This window comes from Ailuropoda melanoleuca, chromosome 11 (genome assembly GCF_002007445.2).
Source record: "Ailuropoda melanoleuca isolate Jingjing chromosome 11, ASM200744v2, whole genome shotgun sequence".
Lineage (NCBI taxonomy): Eukaryota > Metazoa > Chordata > Mammalia > Carnivora > Ursidae > Ailuropoda > Ailuropoda melanoleuca.
In genome coordinates this window covers 36,312,312-36,335,687 of record NC_048228.1, presented here as the reverse complement: position 1 = coordinate 36,335,687, position 23,376 = coordinate 36,312,312, and the positions used below count along the sequence as shown (strand labels likewise).

The window sequence follows — 23,376 nt, the reverse complement described above, 5'->3', positions numbered from 1 at the left end:
TTTTCTATTTTAGTATTCAGAATAGCCAGTAGCCTCAGCCTTAAGTAAACCTTAGTAAATGATATGTCTACAACTTTCATGTGTTTTTTTTCTCCATCTTTAGGTAGTGTAGTCACACACATGAACTAATGAGTACTCTGCTGAGTACAGAAGGAGGAGTACTCGGGGGTATGCTGGACTGTCCAGTCTCCCGTCCTTTACCATGGTCTAGAAGTGATCTTTAGGTTGTATGTTAGGACAATTGTTGGGCTCACCTTGTTTGTTTTTTGTCCCTCGGTATCACTGTCCTTTGTCCCTCGGTATCACTGTCCTTTGTATCCTGATATCAAAAAACTTAAGAACTGTTGTTTCATATATTTTGTGGAGTCTTAGCTATTTTGGTGGATTGTTAAATCTGGTCCCTGTGACTTATCTTGGCTGGAAGTGAAAGTGCCACACACACATATATATTTTTAATATTGGTGCTTTTTAATCTTTGGAAAATCTCACCTTACTTCTCAAAGCTATTTCATAAATAGTTATTTCAAGTTCTAGCTGATAATGATATGTGTATTCATCAAAAATAGATGAACAGTATGGTGTTATTGTACATTTAAAATCCTGTTAGTAGGGTATATCTCATGTTAACTGTTCTTATGCATACACATGAAAAAGTGGACCCAGAAATATTTTGGTGGTGATAGATATATTTACTGTCTTCATTGTGGTGATAGTATCATGAGTATATGCATACATTCAATACCATCAAAATGTATATATTAAATATATAAAATTTTTATGTGTTAACTACACCTCAATAAAGCTGAAAAAAATGATGAATGTATTTTATTGTTTCCTAGAAACTCAGTAATAATTTAACAATTCCATCTTTGAATTTTCTCAAAGATGTGGTTTTATGTTTTATTAATTGCATTTAATACTTTTGTATAATGTTATTATATTAAGATATTTTCTTTAATAAAGCATATACTAAAACATATCAATTAGAAATTGATTAGAGGTATATCATGTTTAGAAAAATAAGAATAGAATAAGACCCACTGTTAATTTTCAAATGTATAAAAATGTACTGTTTCAGTAGAAATTCATTAAACATTTGCTTTACCAGCATTATATTGCCCACGGTAGCACATATAAAAGACATTTTAAAAAGAACATATTTGTCCAGAAATCTTATAATAATGTTTGAAATATAAGATTAAGGAACAGTTGTACCCTATGAGTGAGGTATAGCCTAGCTATTGTTAGGGCATTTCAGCATTGCACAGTGATTTGATGTGCTGATAATTTTTTTTTTTATTTTAAAGTTTAAACACTTAAAGATAAGATTTATATTAAGGATAAGTTATTATTTGAGAAGTTTTACAGATATTTTCTTCTATAATTATCACAAATCAATGTAGTATATTCTTACATTATCCCTAGAGGATGAAACTGTGGCACACAGGGGTTATATAATTTGTCCAAGCCAATACAATTATTAAATTTTTATAGTATGTGGAAATAGAACTCTTATATGCTTACATATCCTTAATACTTCATTACTTTAGTTGTCCAATCTTGTTCACTGGTGAAAAATGATTAAAATGATAAAATATTATATTAATAGCTAAAAATATTCCATATATATCAGAACCTATTAATATTCTAACATTATATAGAAGAAAAATATTTGGTAGATTTTTCTAAATATCATGGTATTTAGACTTTTTTTTACAGTCTATTTTTATTATTGAGGTATAATTTGCATACAATATTATATTGGTTTCAGGTATACAACATAGTGATTTGACATTTGTACACATTTGTACACATTAGGAAATAGTCATCATAATAGGTCCAGTTACCATTTGTCACCTCACAAAGTTAATACACTGTTATTGACTGTATTCCCCATGCTGTAGATTACATCTTCATGACTTATTAATTTTATAACTGAAAGTTTCTATTTCTTAATTCCCTTCACTCATTTCTACCCCTACCCCTGACAACCATCAATCTGTTCTCTATATCTGTGAGTCTGGATTTTGTTTTGTTTCTTAAACTCCACACATAGGTGAAATCATGAGGTATTTGTCTTTCTCTGTCTGACTTATTTCACTTAGCATAATACCCTCAGGGTTCACCTATGTTATCACAAATGGCAAAATATCATTCCTTTTTAGGGCTGAGTGGTATTCCATTGTGTGTGTGTGTGCGCGTGCGTGTGTGTGTGTACATGTGTGTATATGCACATACACACATTTTCTTTATCCATGAAAACTGATGTTTCCATATCTTGCCTATTGTAAATAATGCTGCAGTGAACATAAGGGTGCATATATCTCTTCAAATTAGTGTTTTTGTTTTCCAGTAGTGGAATTGCTGGATCATATGGTAATTCTATTTTTAATTTTTTGAGGAACTTCCATGCTGTCTTCCATATTGGCTTCACTAATTTACATTCCTACTGGTTGTTCATGAAGCTTCCCTTTTTTCTACATCTTCACCAACACTTTTTATTTCTCGTCTTTGTAATAATAGCTCTTCTGACAGGTGTGAGGTGATATCTCATTGTGGATTTGATTTGCATTTCCCTGATAATTAGGGATGCTGCCCATGTTTTCATGTGCCTGTTGGCCATCTTTACATCTTTGAAAAAATGTCTATTTAGACCCTCTACCCATTTGTAATCAGATTTTTTTTTTTTGTTTTTGAGTTGTATAAGTTCTTGTTGGATATTAACCCCTTATCAGATATGATTTTCAGATATCTTCTCCCATTCAGTAGGTTGTGCCATTTCATTTTGTTGATGATTTCCTTCACTGTGCAGAAGCTTTTTAGTTTAATGTGGTACCATTTGTTTAATTTTGCTTTTGTTTCCCTTGCCTTTGGTGTCAGATCAAAAAAAGTACTGCTAGGACTGATGACAAGTAGCTTACCACCTATATTTTCTTCTAGCAGTTTTAGAATTTCAGGTCTTATATTCAAGTCTTTAATCCACATTAGTTAGTTTTTGTGTATGATGTAAGGTAGTGTTCTTTTTTTCTTTTAAAGATTTTATTTATTTATTTGACAGAGAGAGAGAGACAGCCAGTGAGAGAGGGAACACAAGCGGCAGGGGGGTGGGAGAGGAAGATGCAGGCTTCCAGCGGAGGAGCCTGATGTGGGGCTCAATCCCAGATCGCTGGGATCACGCCCTGAGCCGAAGGCAGACGCTTAATGACTGAGCCACCCAGGAGCCCCATAAGGTAGTGTTCTAGTGTCATTCTTTTGCATGTAGTTGTCAGTACCATTTATCTGAAGAGATTGTCCTTTTCCCATTATGTATTTTTACCTATTTTATCATAGATTAATTGACCATATGTAGGTGGGTTTATTTCTGTGCTCTTTATTCTGTTTATCAGTGTGTCTCTTTCTTTTCTTATGCTGCTAGCATACTACTTTGATTATATTTTTAGTATAGTTTGAAATCAGAGATCATTATACCTCCAGCTTTGTTCTTCTGTCACAAGATTGTTTGGGGTTATTTTGGGTCTTTTGTGGTTCTATAAAAATTTTAGAATTATTGCTTTCGTTCTGTGAAAAAATGTCATTGGCATTTTTGATAGGGATTTCATTGAATATGTAGATTGCTATGGGTAGTATAGAAATTTTATAATACTAATTATTCCAATCCATGATCATGGAATATCTTTCCATTTATTTGTGTTTGCAATTTCTTTAATCAGTGTCAGAGTTTTCCATTGTACAGTTCTTTTACCTCTGGTTAAATTTATTCCTAGGTATTTTATTCTTTTTGATGTGATTGTACGTGCGATTTTTTCTTGGTTTATGCTTCTGCCACTTCGTTAGTAGTGTACAGAAATGTAACAGATTTTTGTATATTAATTTATATTCTGCAACTTAACTGAATTCATTTATCAGTTATAATGGTGGAGTCTTTTGGGTTTTCTATATATATTATAATCCATCTGCAGATAGTGACAGTTTTATTTCTTTCTTTCTAATGTGTCTGGCTTTTATTTCTCTTTTTTCTTGCTGAATGCTGTGACTGCGACTTCCAACACTGCGTTGAACAAAAGTGGGGAAAGTAGTGGGGAAAATATACATCCTTGCCTTGTTCTTGATCTTATAGAAGCTTTCAGCTTTACACTGTTGAATAAGATATTAGCTGTGGATTGCAATATATGGCCTTTATTCTGTTAGGTACATTACCTCTATACTTACTTTGCTGAGAGTTTTTTTCATAAATGGATGTTGAATTTTTTTCAATAGTTTTTTGATCTATTGAGAAAATTATATGATTATTATCCTTCACTTTATCAATATGGTGTGTCATGTTGATTGATTGTAGATGTTGAACTATCCTTGCATCTCTTGAATAAATCCTGCTTTCCTCATTACATATGATTCTTTTAATGTGTTTTTTGATTTACTTTGGTATTATTTTGTTGATGAGTTTTTAACCTATGTTAATTAGGGACACTGACCTGTAATTTTCTTTTTTTGTATATTGTCCTTGTCTGGTTTTGGTATTAAGGTAATGCTGGCCTCAAAAATGTGTTTGGAAGCTTTTCCTCCTCTTCATTTTTTTTTTTTTTTGAAGATTTTGAGAAAGATAGGTATTGTATCTTCTTTTTTTTGGTAGAATTCACCTGTGAAGCCATATCCTCCTGGACTTTTGTTTGTTTGGAAGTTTTTTATTACTGATTCAATTTCCTTACTAGTAATTGGTCTATCAAATTTTCTATTTCTTCATGATTCAGTGTGGAAGATTGTAAACTTTTAAGAATGTATTGATTTCTAGGTTGTCCAATTTCTTTTCATGTAATTGTTCATAGTAGTTTTATGATCCTTTGTATTTCTGTGGTGTCAGTTGTAACTTCTCATTCATTTCTGATTTCATTTGTTTGAGCTCCTTCTTTCTGTTTTTCTTGTTGAGTCTAGCTAAAGGTTTGCCAATTCTTTTTAGTCTTTTGAAAGAATCAGCTGTTTTATTGATCTCTGTAATTGTCTTTTTAGTCTCTATTTTATCTATTTCCACTCAGATTAAAACTGTATTCTTAAAAAGATTATATATATATGTGTTATATATATATATAATGTAAAAATATATATATATCATATGTATATATCATATGATCATTTTACCTAACTATTGTCTCAACATATAGCCAAGTATGTATATTTAAAATTTGCTATTGTAAAATGATGGAATTTTAAAAACACATCAACAAAGTTCCTTTATTAATGAAAATTGTTTTTTAGTATCCAGTTTATAAGGCTAATCCAGTTGATGTAATATATAATTTGTAAGGGTTAGGGTCATCCAAAATATACTAAATGAAATGTGATCATTTTAAACTGTCTCAAATGGGTGAGGGGGGGGAATCTACAAATACAGAGATGGGTAAACTATTCAGTTTATCTGAGAGAGAGAGAGACAGAGGGAGACAGGGAGAGATTGATTATGTGTTTATGCTTAGTATTGTTAGATGTGTAAAGATGTACTAAAATCTTTTCATCTCGGAAGAACGGTTTTGTCATGAGGCAGCAACTCTGGACTGGAAAAATTCTAACATTTAAAAAAAAACTATTAACGTTATAATTTGCTAATACAGCACTTATTTTCTCATATGCAAGATACTTAAGGTCTCAGTGGTTAATTCATCCTAATATCACAGAGAGTAGCAATCTGAATATAATATTATTTACTTTAGAATAAATGGACAGACAAATCTTTGCAGTTTAAAGACACAGTTTCCAATGACCCAGTTTTTGGCATATTATTGTCATGGTTCACTCTAGGTTTCTAAATACTGTTTCTGTGCTTACTGAGCCAGAGACAGCATGCTCAGTTGTGTCAGTTTATACTTGAATACCTTTAATGTGTGAATTCATGCATTCCACTTACCATTTATCACTCTAACCCTCTAGGGCAAATGAGTACAAACACACAAATGATAGTTTGTATTTTCTTTAAGTGTCACAAACACCCTGGGCTACATTTTGGTTTTAATATAATTTATAATTTAAAAAAAAGATAAATACGTAAAATTTCATTTCTGAAAACAACTTATTATTTTGAAATAAAATTTGAATCTATTTAAAAATTTATGTAGATATTGTATAATGTATATTGCAAATCACAAATATATATATATCTACACAAACACACATATGTATTACATGCCATAAATTTGTTCTTGGCATAAGAGTTACATCATTTAAAGAAAAATAGCAGTCCTGAAAAATAGTACATGCTTAGGAAATACCTGTTGACTTAATAACTGCATAGGTAAATGAAGAAACTACCTGTAAAATTCATCAAAATAACATTAAAAAATTGTATCTCATCCGATATCATAGTTATGATATTGTTCTCTGTATTATGTGTTTTACAATATCTTTGGCTTTCTTTACTATTGAGCTTTCATTTTTCAGTTCCCTTTTCCTGTGGTGTTCTCCCTCTTCTTTCCTGCCCAAGCTAAACATATAGTTGAATTCTAAAATGTAAATTTGGAGTGTAGCTCCATGAAAGCTCTTTAGTTTGACTGTTTGGAAGTAAGTATGGAAATTCCTTCAGATTTTCAGATTTTGCATGTTTCCTTGATGACCACTTGGAACAAGTTCTTTTAGGATATGAGTTGCCAACGGGAAATCATGGAAGTAATTTGGATGAGCATGCTATGCTCATACTTATATGACATTCCTAAGTAGATGGCTTGCCTTGGACACATTTTTAATATATCTTTCTTAACCCTTTTTGTCACTCTCATAGTCTTCATCCTGTCCTTGCAGACATTTTTCTCCTTTCCCCCCACCACCAATTTATTGTTCCAAATTTGAACTCAATTTTCTGTCCACTTTTCCCTAATTGATAGAGTGATAGTGATAATTCTGGATGGGAGCACTCACAGGAGTGCTTGGTAGGGACAAAATTGTAATTTTCAAGGGCCACAAGGGACATCTCAAAGACAAACCAAGATTTATCAAATTCTTTTGTTGAGCTGACTTGCTTAAGAGTGCAACTGCTTTTATGACAATCATCACATTGTCAAAATCTAGTAGAGGAAGATAGATATCTCATGTGAACCTGTTGAAAAGACAACAGAATCCAGATCTGTGGTTATTGATCAGTGTTTATTTAAGAAATGTGCTGATTTCAAAGGAAATGTAATGAAGGAAAATATACAGCCTGGTGTGTGATTATGGTACTGGATTAATGGACTTCTTTGCAAGTTAGAGGAAGAATTTTATGATTGATAAGAAGTAAGGAAGTTATATAGGCTGTTTTCTGAGCTAAAGTGAATTTAGTCTACTCTAGTCCAGGTGTAATTTTTAATTGAATTTGATCTTTCTAGTACCAGTTGTGGTTATGTGGACGACGAAATATCTGAGTTATGCAAAGAAAGTTTTTAAAAATGTTTTTTATTTGCAGTGTTTTACAATATTATTCAATCAAAAATATATACTGAGCATTAATAATAATTCAGGTATTATGCTATTTAATGAACCCATAAACAATATAAAATGGTTACTGTGATGTTCTTCATTTTACATATGGGAAAACTGAAGCACAGATACATTCATTAATTTGTCCTAAGTTCACACAGAAAAGCAGAACCAGTTTTTTTTTTTTAAAGAGAAAGATGATATGGCTAATAAAATGTGCTGCTTTAGTAAGGAATACTTTTCAGACCATTTCTTTTCTTTTCTGTTTTATGAGCCTCTGCTGTCTTCTACATGGTGGTATTTATAAAGCTGAGATCATGGACAGGTTTTGCTAAGACAGTAACCCCACCATGTTGTTGTTTCCTTTAAAATAGTCAAACTTGGTGAATAAGTCAGATCTTTGGTTTTATTATTAATGTAAACCTCAGCTAGCAGTATATATTTTTTCATTTATCCTATTTTTTTCATAATAGCTGTTGTCTTCAGAACTTAATATAGGTAAATTGACCAATAGGAACAAAATGTATTAAGTAAAAAAATAAGTAGTACATATTAATCAGTTCAGAGGCGAGAGATTGCTGTGGGCTGTAGAAGCCTGGAAATATTTTAGAGAGGAGGTGAGGCTTGATCTGGACTTTGAAGATAGTAGAGAGGGGGAGGCATATTTTGTTAGGGTAAGTTAATATACTTTTCAGATAAATATAAATATTAAAATATTTTATTAATTCAGTTTTAGGAGTAATCAATAAGAATCTGATTTAACTTTTATTAGTCCTAGCTTAAAATTTTCCATTAAATATTGAGTCTTATTATTATTACAATTATTTTGAGTCCTATTTTTCCTTCCGCTTAATTTTATTAGTTTTCCAAAAGTAAATAATAATTCTTATCAAAAATACATGTATTCTCTAAGTTCCACTAAATGTACGTTTAATATTATTAATTTGTTAGTGTAAAAGAAAAACAGATCATCAGAATCCATGAAAAAGATGGAATGGGAGTAGAATGGGGAGGCTTCTTTTTTTTAACATGTTTGTTGAAATCTTTGACAAGTTGCATATATTTAAGATGTACAACTTGATATTTTGATATATATGTTGTACATATTGTGAAATAACTACCACAATCAAGCTAATTAACATATTTGTCACCTCCATGTAGTTATCATTTTGTATGTGTATGTTGAGAAGATTTAAGTTAAAATCTATCCTTGTCACAAATTCAAGGATACAATACAATATTGTTAATAATCTTCACCATGCTGTATATTAGATCTCTAGAACTTACTGATTTTGTGTAAGTGAAACTTTGTACTGTTTGGCCAGGATCTCCCATTTTCCCCTCTTCAGCACTTTTGACCACCATCCTACTCTCTGTTTCTATGAATTTGACTATTTTAGATTCCACATATAAATGAGGTCATATAGTGTTTCTCTTTTTGTGTTGTTTATTTAGTTGGCACAGTGTCCTCTAACTACATCCATGTTGTCACAAATGGCAGGATTTTGTTCTTTTTTATGATTGAGTAATATTTTGATGTGTATCTTTATCCATTCATCTGTCAAAGGACATTTAGGTGGTTTCTATATCTTGACTATAGTAAATAGTACTGCAGTGAGCATGGGAGTGCAGATATCTCTTTGCAGTCCTGATTTCAGATCTTCTGGATATATACTTAGAAGTGGGATTGCTGGATCATATCGTAGTTCCATTTTTAATTTCTTGAGGACCCTCCATATTGTTTTTTATAATGGCTGTACTAACTTACATTTCCACCAGCAAAGGTTCTCTTGTGTCTACATCTTTGCTAACACTTGCTCTTTTTTGTTTTTGTTTTTGATAATAGCCATCCTGACACATGTGAGATAATATCTCATTGTGGTTTTAATTTCCATGATAATTAGTGACATTGAACACTTTTTTATATACCTGCTAGCCATTTAAAGTTCTATTTGAAAGGTGCCTATTTAGGTTTTTTGCCCACTTTTTAATTTTTTTTTTCTATTTTGGGTATTGAATTCTGAGTTCTTTGTGTATTTTTGATATTAACCCCTTATTAGACATATGGTTCATAAATTTTTTCCCATTGTGTAAGTTCCTTTTCATTTTATTAATTGTTTCCTTTGCTGTTTCTTTTATCTTCCTATAACTTCTTCTTATGTAATTTACTTTTCTTGCATAAAGTGAATGTCCTTGTTTATGATAATAACAAATATCAAATTTTATTTTACATAAGTTTGTATGAAATTAGTTAATAGTTTTTTTGTGTCAGTATTGGTTTCAATATACAAAAACATCTCCACATTTTCTTCTCGAAAAGGAAACGGTCTAACTATTGGTATGATTCATTATTAAGAAAACCAGAAATATTGGAAAGTACATTTTCTGACATGGTGCCTATGTTAGTTTCCTGTGGCTGCCATAATAAATAACTTCAAATGCTGTGACTTATAACAGCATAAGTGTATTCTTCCACAGTGTTGGAGGCTGGGAGTCCAAAACCCAACTCTGAAAGGGTTGTGTTCTTTATGGAGACTCTTGGAAGAAATCCATTCTTTGCCTTTCTGGCTTCTCTTGGTTGCCCTGGTATTCCTTAACTGTGGTGGCCTCTCTCTGATCTCTGTCCCTGTGGTCATATTGCCTCCTCTTCTTTTGTCTAACTCAAATCTCTCTCAGATTTTCACTGATAAGGACATTTATCATAGGATTTAAGGTCCATTTGGATACTTAAGAGTAATCTCTTCAGCTCTCCCAAGATCCTTTACTTAATTACACCTATAAAACTATTTTTCTAAATATCGTAACATCCACAAGTTACAAGGATTAAAATATAAACATATCACTACTCAATCCACTACAGTCTCCCTTTCCTTCTTCTGAGCTTTCCTCAAAACTCATATTTTGATCTCTACCTGTGCTTACAGCCCCCTATCTAACTGTGCTCCACCTTCTATCCCAGTGTTGCCCTTAGGAAATTGTCAACTCTTTATTCCAAATCTTTACCAACTTTTAAGACTTCTCATCTTATTATTCCTGTTTGGTATCTAATTCCCTGATGTCCCTATGCTCCATATGCTGACAAGGCTGGTAAGGTTGACTGGTCTAAGTACAACAGACTTATTTTTCCATGCACAGTTATGTTCTGAAGTCAGCAGGATGAGCTGAATGTATAAACAACACAAACATGGGGAAGAGAATTAATGCAGCTACTAGATAAGTACACAGAATTTGTGGATTAATGAACTTAAAAGTCTTGAGAAAATTGTTTACAGTCTTTCTTTTTATACTTTATATATCTTTACACTCTACTATTTTTTTTCCATTTTCTATGTTTTTTTTTTTTTTAATTTTTTGATGTAGTGGAGCATTACCCTTTGTTCTGGGCCAATTATGGAAAGAAGTGATTAAGGTATCTTGTGATTGCTCTAGGGTGAGGGCTCATTTAATGTAGTGGTAATAGAGAATGGACATGAATTATAAGCACTAATTAACTTATTCTCATATTCTTATACTCTCTCCCAGACCTGTACAGATACTGTTGAATTGGTGAAAGGGAAATAAGAATATAATTTTACTCCATTTAGTTATGTTAACTGTTCTGGATAGTACATTTTCACACATTAACATTCCTTCAAGACAAGAGAGAAATTCAGATCAGTAAAAGAGGTTTATATTTTGTATTTGTTTAATATTGTCAACCTAGAGCCTCTTCTCAAATCATATCCCAGGGAAGATATTGTTGCCCAATTCTGTCTTATCCTGGACCTTTCTCTCACTAAGAGGCTCTAAGGATGCATAATATAAGAATCCTAATGGAAGAGAATATTTGCTAATTTACTGTTTACATCCAATACTCATTAATTAATATACTATTTTACAAATTTAAACGTTTAGTTTATTATTAATATGTCTTTCTAAATTATATATGTTATATCATTACTTTTAGAAATCTTTTTTTTTACATCCTGAATAGTGAAATCTATGAAATACTGATTATCAAAATGTGCTGCACCATGGACTGTGTTTTTACGTGGAATGTTTTGACAAAACATACTAATAACCACATCTACGTATATTTGTTGCTTACCTGAAATAGTTGGTCACAAACACAACCTTATACCAATCAAAGAATTTTAGTTTTATATGATGTCAGCTAGTTTTTTTAGTTAAATTTCCTCTTTTCAAGTGATGTAAACATGTTTTTTCAGTTTATTTTGACAAGACTTAGTATCTATGTTGAGCGGAGGCAGTAAGCCTCTCCTTGCCAAATAAATATTGCTGGGCTATCAAAACAAACTGAGGGCTTCAGGGGGAGGGGGGTGGGGGAATGGGGTAGACTGGTGATGGGTAGTAAGGAGGGCACGTATTGCATGGTGCACTGGGTGTTATACACAACTAATGAATCATCGAACTTTACATCAGAAACCAGGGATGTACTGTATGGTGACTAACATAATATAATAAAAAAACATTAAAAAAATTAAAAAAAAAAAACTAGAGTAAATCTTGGATAAGTGTCACCAACCACCAAATACAGGGAACAATCTGATTTCTGAGTGAAGTTAACTATCTGAGGTCCGATATCTTGAGAATAGGACCTGAGGGAAGCAGATGTGAAAAGTATGAATTATTTTGCCAAATTGAAGTCAGAATATTAAAAGTCACAATTGAGATATTTGGGGGAGTGTTTTCATGATTCTATAGGGACGGGGAGATAATCACTTTAGGATGTTTAGTAGCAGAGTGGTCAGACCTGATACTGCAAAGCTAAGCAAATTAGCTCAAATACTTTTGAAGAATTCTAAGAAATGGAAAACCTGCATATGAGAAAGTATAATTGCTAACCCTCTGTAAACTTTAATCAAACTCTCTGATTTGCTGTGTGAATGAAGATTAAACTGTGCAAATGACAAAGCAAGATTTTCTCCATATACACTAATAAAAACTTATTATTCCCAAATTTGTTTTGTTTTTATTAAAGTTATAATAGAATAAGGGAAATCTATGATGGGAAAAAGAAAATTCACATATATGTAGAGAAAATTTTAACTAACCATAATTGCTATAAGCCAGTGTTTTGATTCATTTTTAATAATTGTAACTGTTTTTCTTTATCAGTGCTTATTTTGTGCTGGATATTGCTGTAAGTACTTTATACATATTTTTCTCCACTCAGTCCATACAGTGGCCCACTGAATTAGATACTATTATTTATTCCATTATAGAGATTAATCCAAGATACAGAGGGTTTTAACAACTTCCTCACAGTCACGAAGATATAATGGGCACAAAGAACCCCCCCCCAGATGATCTAGAACTGGATATTGAAACAGTACTTCCCTAGGCAAAGCACTGAAATACTTTCTACAAACTACATAAGGTTTCAGTCATTTATCTGAAAAAAATTAGTAATTAGAGAAAAAAAAGTGTAGATAAAATATCATTTTGGATATCTAGAAACTACAGTAGTACTATATTTTAATAATTATTGCATAGGAGAGAAATAAAATATTATTGGAATTCCAGATACTAAAAGACCACATCCATGTGGAATGTTCAGAGAAGACGTCTGGAAAAATTAAAGGTTCCAAATATATCCTGTATAATGAGTGTTTAAAAAGGTAGAGAGAAATTCAATTTTAGGCAGAGTCAGGGAACAGATCAAATCTGGTTGAAGGAGGCATAATGTGACTTAGATTAGAAAATCACATTAGAATAAGAATGGAGAGCCTGAGACTCAAGCCAAAAATTCCAGACATAGTTTAGTAGGTATTGAGGCAGTACGATGATATGAAGAGCGCCATATTAATAAGCAGAGTAGTGGTTAAGTTTTGGAGTCATATAGTTTTGATCCAACTCTACTACCTATTAGCTGTGATTGTAGTTAAGCCATTTAATATTATTACGCCCTACATATTACATTAATATGTAAACTCAGATTAATGAAAATGTTGGCTTCATTTGGTTATTATCTGGATTACATAGAAAACTTCATGTGGAAGCATAAGCCCAGTGTTCGCCTTAAATTTAGGAATTATCTGTTCATTAAACAGTTTTTGAAGGGCTATTATAAACACATCATTGCATTATTGCTAATTTTATTGTTACTATTACTATTATTATTTGATAAAGCTAATAACTTGAGGAAATTCATGGCAAAGATACATAAGGGTGGATGAAAAAAGAAAGAGAGAGAAGTTGAAGAAACCAATTAGAAAACAATTTCAGTGGTACAAATGGGAATAAAAAGGCCTAAAAATGGAGTATGACAGTGAGGGAAAAAAGAGAATTGATGGGAATGTTCAAATATTTATAATTGAACACATTTTATTTATATAATTTTATTCATTATTTATATTAGATTTACTTCTAAAAGAGGTAAAAACATGACTCAGGACAATTAATAAGAGAGGAAAAATGTTTACACAAGTGTTAGTAATGAAAAAGCGTGAAGTGCTCAAGATTTTGGAGCCTCAGACTTCACATACATGTCAGTGTATCATGTCTACTGTATTAATGTCTACTGTCACTAATCATGTCTACTATATTAATTTTACCTGTTTGTGTGTTTATGTGTTTGACCCAAGTAATAGTACATAATAGCTTTCTAAAATTTTCTGGGCCTGAAAAAGGATTTGGCATTGCAGGGAAAGTAAGTGTAGTGAAAGCCGATGATGTAAATACAGAGTAATTAATAATAGTGGTGGAAGCTGTGAAATAACCAAGTAGACTATGCAAATGGGATCTCATTAACACCCACACTGATTTGACTGACTTGTAGTCCATACATATACACTTGTCTCTACAAAAGATAAACTGGTCAACTTGACAATCCAGATGTTATATAATGCTATTAAAGAAAACACCAACCTTAATAAATGTTTATTTTTAATCATTTAAAAACTAAACTCTCTGGACAGAATCAAATCACCTTTATCAACCTATTAGAAACACTTAGTAAAAAAAACATAGTACATTTTATGTCTTGCTGTTGGGTGTACAACACACACACACACACACACACACACACACCCACAAGTAAAAGAAAGGTACATCTCTCCTAAGTCTCTTATTTTATATAAACTGAGTTTCTTATATTTTTTGATATACTCCCTGTTGTGATAGGAAATATATAATGGATCTTGCAGCTTTCAAATAACATTATTTCAATTTGACTTTAACAATCAGATTTATATTTATGTTTGAGGTTTATTTTGTATTCAATTCTTTCAAAAATGATATGAAGTACCTTACCAATTGCTCTCCTCTCCTTTCTTACATACACATACATTTACACACACATATTCAGATTCTCACAAAAAGGTTAATATAAAAAGAATAACAAGGGCAATAATCTTTGACAAGAAGGAAAAAGAAAATATGCTAACTTAATGAATTAATGTAGTTGATGATTTAAGTTAGTATGGCATTATAAATCTTATTGCAGCAAAGACAACAAAAGAAAAAGGGAAAGGAGAATATTACATATATATTAAAATTATTCAAATTTCTTGGTATATGGAATCTTTCCTATTTTAAGAGGAAAATCTCACATGGAAATATTATAAGACATACAGTTTGTGATAAAATTGACAGTATCTTGACTACGAAATATAGCAAACACAGAAGAAGAACTCATGTGGCTTTTTTGGGGGGGGCAGGGATTGCCCAAACTACACTATAAAAGAATAGTAGCCAGCTAAACTCTTATACTTGAATAGATTTTTTTTTTATTGTGGTAAAAAACAACATGAGATCTTCCCACACCACATTTTAAGTGTGCAGTACAATGTTGTTAACTATAAGAAGCATGTTGTACAGCAGGAATCTAAAACATTTTCATTTCACATGACTGAAACTCTCTAAGCATTGATAAGCAGCTCTATTTCTCTGTCTCTCCAGCCCCTGGAAAGCACCATTCTACTTTCTGCTTTGACGAGTTTGACTGCTTTAGATACTGTGTGTGGAATCATCCAATTTTCCTTCTGTGATTGATTTATTTCAATTCACTTGATATCCTCAAGTTTTATCCATATTGTAGCATGGTAGAGGATTTTTACTTTTTTATGGTTGAATAATATTCTCTTGTATGTATATAAAATATTTTCTTTATCCATTCATCTGTTGAGGGACATTTTGGTTGTTTCTGTATCTTGGCTATTATAAATAATGCTGCAGTGAACATGGGAGTGCAGAAATTGCTTTCTGATCTTGATTTCAGTTGTTTTGAGCCTATATCCAGAAGTGAGATTGCTGGATCATAAGGTAATTCTACTTTTTATTTTCTGAGGTTACTCCATACTGTTTTTACATAGTGCCTGCAAAATTTTACATTTCGACTAACAGTATACACGGGTTCTAAATCATCTACATTCTAGCTAATATTTGCTGTTTTCTGTTTGCTTGTTTTTATAATTCCCATTCTAACAGGCATAAAGTGATATTTCATTGTGGTTTTGATTTGCATTTTCCTAGTGATTATATCCGTGTCAAAGTCCATGGCATTTTTTACAGGAACAGAAAAAAAAAAAAATCCTAAAGTTCATATGGAACCACAAAAGACTCAAAATAGCCAAAACAATCCTGAGAGTAAGGAACAAGGTGGAGGCCTCGTAGTTCCTGATTTTAAAACTTATTACAAATTGGGATGAGTGGTGGTATAACAGGACAGTTGATTCGGGGATATTTTTCCCTGAGGTCAGTCAGTTCTCATGAAAGGCTGTTAATCAGTTTTCAGCCTTGCAGTGATCAAAGGTGGGTGAAGGTTCAGGGGCCTGGAAAGGGAGAGAAGCCTGATGAAAGTTTGGTCAAGTTAGAGGGCCGAATGTCTAGATTGCTCAGTGGGGACAAACAGTTCAACTAATCATTTAGGAGACAAAAAAAAGAGAATTTGGATAGTTTTTTGGTCAGTCTTCGTTATAAGTAAAACAGGAATTACCTGTGAGTCTTACCTAAGTTACATAGTGAGGGGTAGTTCTTCCCAGTCAGGCATTTTGGGGGACACAAAAAGGTTGGGAACTTTCTTGATTGTTGCTCTTTTTACCAGGATGCTGGTAGAGTTTGGCATTGTTACTGCCAAATGGAATTTTGCTGGCAAGTGCTGCAAATACCGCTGTCTGGTAAACCTGCAGAGAGACTGATGTTAGATGGCTTAGTTTCCTATTAACTCTTGTTTTTGCAGAAGACCACAGTGAGTCTGTGCCATAGCCTCAGTTCAGCTCTTGGTCCAAATTGTCTTCTCCCCAGCAAGAGTGCCTCAGCCATAGCGAATTTCAAGTCAGGTCTGTCAGTTCAGTGGAGCATATACACCAGGAGGAAAATGAAGGGTGCAGACCAACTTGATCACCCTGTACTGTGACCTTTCTCAAAGTCTGAGTTTTGGAGTGGTGAACAGCCTCTGTTTTTTAATTCTGTTTTTCCGCAGTTTTATTGAGATATAATTGACATATAACGTGTATTAGTTTAAGGTACAACATAATGATTTGATATATACATATTGTGAAATGATTAGCACAATAAGTTTAGTTAACATCATAGTTATTTTTAAAATGTTTTTTGTCCTACATAACATTTAATACATTGAACATCAAAAACATATTATTAGATCCATCAAAAGCATATTTGGACATTCAATAGTTTGTCTAAGTCATTTTTGTAAAAGCCTTTTTCAAAATTCTTGGTCCATTTTGATAGGCACAGATGAGTATTTTCATGTAATACTAAAAACAACAAACAGAAGAATGACATTTTTTAAAAATTAAACACTGATGAAATAATGCATAAAATTTGCTCCTCATTAAAAGTAAATATTTTCTTTTGAAGTAAAAGATGAATGTCCATCTATTAAATTTATTTAAATTTTAAAGTTGAAGACATCTTAGTGTTCGAAACAATACAACTGAAAGAAAGCTTTCTTAGAATTAGTTACCAGTGTCATTATTTTCTTTTATAATTTATTTGACTGTGGTCTTGCTGAGGAAGAATTTCATCTTGGAGCTAAGAATTCTGATGCTCAGATATTATAATAACAGATCATGTCATTAAAGTTTTTTGACTCTGTTCTCTTTACAGTTTAAATTGATGAGATAGCAAATATATGGAAATTTATTCTGCCTGTTTGTAGCCTTCATCATATTCAAAGCTAAAAGATGCATTTGGATGGTGTGGGTTGGAGAGGATGGCAGGTGATCAGAATTAATTAGGAATGCACACACAGGAATAGAGTTAGAAGTACAAATTATAAGTATCTTCATTGTTGGTTCATGAAAAATGGAATGCCAGATTTCTTTGGTGCTTATAATTTCTGTCCAATTTATGAGCCATTATACAGTATTCTGATCTGATAAATTTTTAGTGGATTTATCTTAAGACTTTATTAAGCTGAATAACAAATGGGCACATGCTTTATTGAGATGGACAGTGTACTGAAACCAGTAGGTTTCCAAGATGATTTAGAACCTGGATAGCTGTTTCACTGGTTTATTGTGTTCACCTCCATTAAAGACAATTACTACGCCCTATTGAAAAAAGAGTGTGGAATAATTGCTGTAACACATTTGATTCTGAATTCCCAGTATGAAACCCTGTCTTGGAACAAGTCTATGTTTGCATGAGATTGATGGAAAATTTCATAGGAGGTAGTCACTCTAAAGTCTTAAAAAAAGTATTTTAGTACCTTGATGCCATTTTGATTATTCTTAAATTATCAATATTAATCTTAAAAAATCCAGAAAGAACATATTCAAAATACCAATGAATGATTTATGTTTTGCATAATTAACCATAAATGCCCATAATGGGTAATAAATCTATCCAATTGAAAAAAATAAAATCCAATATCCTATCTAAAGTAAAAGCAAAACTGATTTGAATGGAATAAGAAAAAATACCTGGAATAGCAGTTAATCAGCTAGTATAGTCATTTTATATTTTTCTTTTTGTTTACTTACCTTTCCCTGCTAGACAATAAGCAACTTACAGGCAGACTCTAGGTCATGTACATGATTGCATCTCAGGTACCAGGCTTTTCCCCCTGATATATTAGCTCAATAAATATTTGATGAACCACTGTTTTTGAAAGTAATCAATGGCTGGCTGAAATGTCTTGAAAGAGACTTGTGAGTGAAAGGTATACTACATGCATTTTTGTGTATCTTGCTTATTGCAGTACCTTGGTTAAAGAAGTCTTATATAAATTATGCTTCCATTTTCACAGCTTCAGAGAGCTCTAGTTCTGTGTTTCCTGTGGTATATTGATGCTTTTTTATGTTATGCTATAACTCCACACTCCCCAAGCCTAACAGAAAACTTCTTGTGTCTTTTCTCATTGCTATCGGCTTAGTTCAGTTCTTTATCACATTAAAATTAGTTTACAGCAACAGCCTAAGAACTGATCTCCTTGCCTAAAGCAGAGTGTTTTACTTCATTCTCTTTTCTTGGCATTTGACAGTGAATGATACAGTAACTAGTGACATTTCTTATATCGATTTGTTATTATTTTTTCATTGCCATGTTTTACACATTTGTCTTGATTAAGAAAATGCCTTACAGATAGGTGGGTTTTGTTAAATTAATTTTGATTACTTCATTTCATTCTTACCTATGAGCCCATTTCCTTTCCCTTTGTATTTTCTCTAATATTTAGGTGTTTTTTAGAGATCACATCTCAACTATGTTTTTGTGTTTAATGTTTACCAATGTAATATTCTAATTTTTTGAATCTTTAATTAGGAAACAGAGACTTGGTTTCTTTTATTTGGTGTGTATATATGTACGCACATGATGTCAAGACAAATTGATTTTTACATTTTATGGTGTTTGAAGTTAGATGACTGTTAATTATTCTGTGATTTCTTCACAGGATGTTAAAGACAGTATCATTTCTAACCCTTTCTTGTGTCATTTTATAGTGCATTGTTTGGTAATGCTAGATGAAATTAATTTTAGATTACTGTAGTAATACTATTATTTTCAAACTAAACATTGTATATTTTCCTAAATTTTGCACAGAATATAAAGGATGAATGAAAGGATTTTTTTTTTTTTTGAGATTGGCTTTCTTTGAGATAAACACATTTCCAGTACCTGAATCTTTAGTTTTCCACAAGCATGCCTCTTTAAAATAAATATTTTTTATTTATAACTATCCTAAAAGGCTTATGTATATTCACTAGGACCAGGAGGATTTATGAAGAAAATCCTTCCCTAAGACAAATCTTACAGAGGCTTTGAATATGGAAAAGGACCTTATTAAACTTGTTGGTTTTCAATAATCATATTTTGGAAAGACTCTAATGAACTGTCAGGAGCAATTCTCTTCCTTAGTTATTAATTTGGCTGCAATCGCTGAAGTTAGAGGGTTCTCTCATGGTAAATTAGCAACAAGAATTTAACCCTCCTCATTGGTGTGTAATTACCACAAGTGGGACCAAATATTTTGAGTAAAATAATGCTTATTGGCGGAATAAATATTAATCAGGGTTTATTATATAACCAGGTAGGCAATTGCTTTGATACATACTTGCATGTATCATTGAGAGTTTAAGGAAGACTTATCTTCCAATGATCACTATTTAGAATGCTCGTATTTAATTAGAGCATCCTTTCAGATACTCTGATTAGAGAACAGGACAACATTTTTATATTCACAAAGCTTCTGTCTAGTTTCAGTTCATTTCCATACGTGATCCGAGGCACAGACATTATAATGTTTCTCTGGTGACTAAGTAAGTGGTACTAATGTAGTCCTGAAATAGAAAGCTCAAAGACTCTTTGAACCAAGTTCTTAAATGATACATAACATAATAAGTAGTAAGAAGTCATATCTGAAATCCCATGACATGAATATTATTGTCAAAATTACCTTAGTAATTGAGTAAACAATGTTTGGGGCAAAACAATATATTTTTAGGGCTTGCTGTTTCTGTTTCCCCAAAAAGATAAAGGGGGTTTGTATCCTAAAAATTCTCCTCAAAAAGGGCAGCCTGGAACTATTCAAAGTCCCTAAAATGGAGAGAATTTAGTTTCTTCAAATTCAGTGAATTCAACCATGTTTTTTAAACATACATCCTTACTATTGCTTTCCTTCTCCCAGATACCAGTAATGGCTGATGTTCCTAGAATCTGATTATTTAGTCATTCATAGGTTTGCTTCTTCAAAATAAATATTTTTTAGGTACACCTTTCAAAGGTATTGTGTGTACTCACTAGGGCCAGGCACATTTTATGAGGAAGATCTTTCCTTAAGACAAATCATAGTGAACAAGGCAGAAATATTCAACTAGTGGCAGAAGCTGTCCAGAAATCAGAGTGAATAAGACAAATACAGCCCTCCCTCAAGAAACCTAAATTCTAAAGCTCAGTCATCCTCCATATTAACCAAATCCTTCTGAGACTAACCTTTAATTAATGATTGTATGTGTCAGCAGCTCTTTTTTTTTTTTTAAATTTTATTTATTTATTCGACAGAGATAGAGACAGCCAGCGAGAGAGGGAACACAAGCAGGGGGAGTGGGAGAGGAAGAAGCAGGCTCATAGCAGAAGAGCCTGATGTGGGGCTCGATCCCATAACGCCGGGATCACACCCTGAGCCAAAGGCAGACGCTTAACCGCTGTGCCACCCAGGCGCCCTGTGTCAGCAGCTCTTAATTCAAGTCTAGTTGTTTAAGAGGGGCTTCTTGCATTCTTGTGCATTCTTTGCCTTTCCCAAACACTGCAGCTAATTAATTTCTAAAAATTGATTTCAAAACTAATTATTTCATTTTTCTTATTTATCTCTCATTGACTTCAATTGACCATAGGATCATCTTAACTTGACAGTTATTTCTTTTTGATCTAGACTTCTCTAGATTGCTAGGTTGTTTCGTAGAACTCCTTAAAATTTTGCGGTCATTTTGAATATTTGACCTTTTTTAGATTCTAACCTTTAGCTATTTCCAATAGCAGATAATCAGAAATAACCATACAGAGTAACCAGATAAATATTTTTTTCCCCAAACTGAAGCATTGGTTAGCAAACAATACCATCTACTGGGTTTTTTTTTAAGATTTTATTTGTTTGCTTATTTATTTATTTATTTATTTATTTGGGAGAGAGGGTGAGAGAGAAAGAGAGCACGGGAGCCCACGCGAGCAGAGGGATGGGCAGAGGGAGAGGGAGAAACAGACTCCCAGCTGAGCTGGGAGCCCAACATGGCCTGATCCTAGGACCCTAAGATCATGACCTGAGCCGAAGTCAGACATTCAACGCTGAGCCACACAGGCGCCCAGACCATGTACTGTTTTAACACTGTATTTCCAGGTTAAATGCTAGGAAAAAAATATGATTTGAAAAAGCAAAAATAAATATAGAACTAGATAAAAAATATTTGTCTTAACTCTCTATTTCTACTCCTTAACTAAATTTATAGTATTTTTTATTTTTCTTTCTCTTCCCTCCCTTCTTTCCTTTGTTCCTTGTCCCAGAGCCCCAAAGTCTCTGTTGAATACACCTTACACGATTCAAAATTTCCTAAAACCAACAAACCTACTATTTAGGAAATTTCTAATAATTTCTTTGTGTTTCTCACCAAGGTTGCTCTTCCAGATCAAACTATTTTGACATGTTTGTGTCTGTGGAACTTATTTTTGTTTGTTGTGGGTGAAGGATTTCATATGATCTTATTATTATTATATTTTAATTTTAATTTTATTAACATACAGTGCAATATTAGTTTCTGTTGTAGAATTTAGTGATTCATCACTTAACATACAACACCCAGAGCTTAACACAGGTGCCCTTCTTTAATATCCATCACCCATCTTAGCCCATCCCCCGCCCACCTCCCTCAATCAACCTTCAGTGTGTTTTCCATCATTAAGAGTCACTAATAGCTTGTTCCCTCTCTCCTTTTTTTTTCTTTTTCCCTTTCCCATATGCTCATCTGTTTTCTTTTTTAAATTCCACATATGAGCGAGATCAGATGGTATGGCCTCTGACTGACTTATTTCACTGGGCATAATAAACTCTAGCTCCGTCCATGTCATTGCATATGGCAGGACTTCATTCTTTTGGTGGATGAATAATATTCCATTATGTATATGTATCACATCTTCTTTAGCCATTCATCAGTTGATGGCCATTTGGGCTCTCTTCATAGTTTGGCTATTGTAGATAATGCTGCTATAAGCACTGGGGTGCATGTACCCCTTTGAATCAGTATTTTTGTATCCTTTGGGTAAATACCTAGTAGTGCAATTTTTGGGTCATAGTGTAGTTCTATTTTTAAATTTCTGAGGAACCTCCATACTGTTCTCCAGAGTGACTGTACCAGCTTGCATTCCCACCAACAGTGCAAGAGGGTTCCCTTTTCTTCCCACCCTCACCAACACCTGTTGTTTCTTGTGTTGTTAATTTTAGTCATTATGACAGGTGTGAGGTGGTATCTCACCATGGTTTTGATTTGTTTTTCTCTGATGATGAGTGATGTTGAGCTCTTTTCATGTCTTTTAGCCATCTGGGTGTCTTCTTTGGAAAAGCGTCTATTCATGTCTTCTGCTCATTTCTTGACTGGATTACTTGTTTTTTGGATGTTGAGTTTGGTAAGTTCTTTATAGATTCTGGATACTAACCCTCAGTCACATATGTTGTTTGCAGATATCTTCTCCCATTCCATAGGCTGTCTTGTTTCCTTTGCTGTGCAGAAGCTCTTTATCTCTATGAAGTCCCAGTAGTTCGTTTGTGCTTTTGTTGTTTCCCTTGCCTCCAGTGACATGTCTAATAAGAGACCAAAGTCAAAGAGGTTTCTGCCTATGTTCTCCTCTAGGATTTTGATGGTTTCCTGTCTCACATTTAGGTCTTTCATCCATTTTGAATTTGTTTTTGTGTATGGTGTAAGAAAGTGGTCCAGTTTCTTTCATCTGCATGTGGCTGTCCAGTTTTCTCAACACCATTTGTTGAAG

General features: G+C 32.9%; 1 protein-coding gene across 1 annotated transcript in view; it reads left to right on the top strand.

The window, feature by feature from the left end:
* GRID2 (glutamate ionotropic receptor delta type subunit 2) overlaps window positions 1–23,376 on the top strand; it is a 1,429,995-nt gene that overhangs the window by 160,775 nt on the left and 1,245,844 nt on the right. The gene's annotated exons all lie outside the window — the stretch shown is intronic.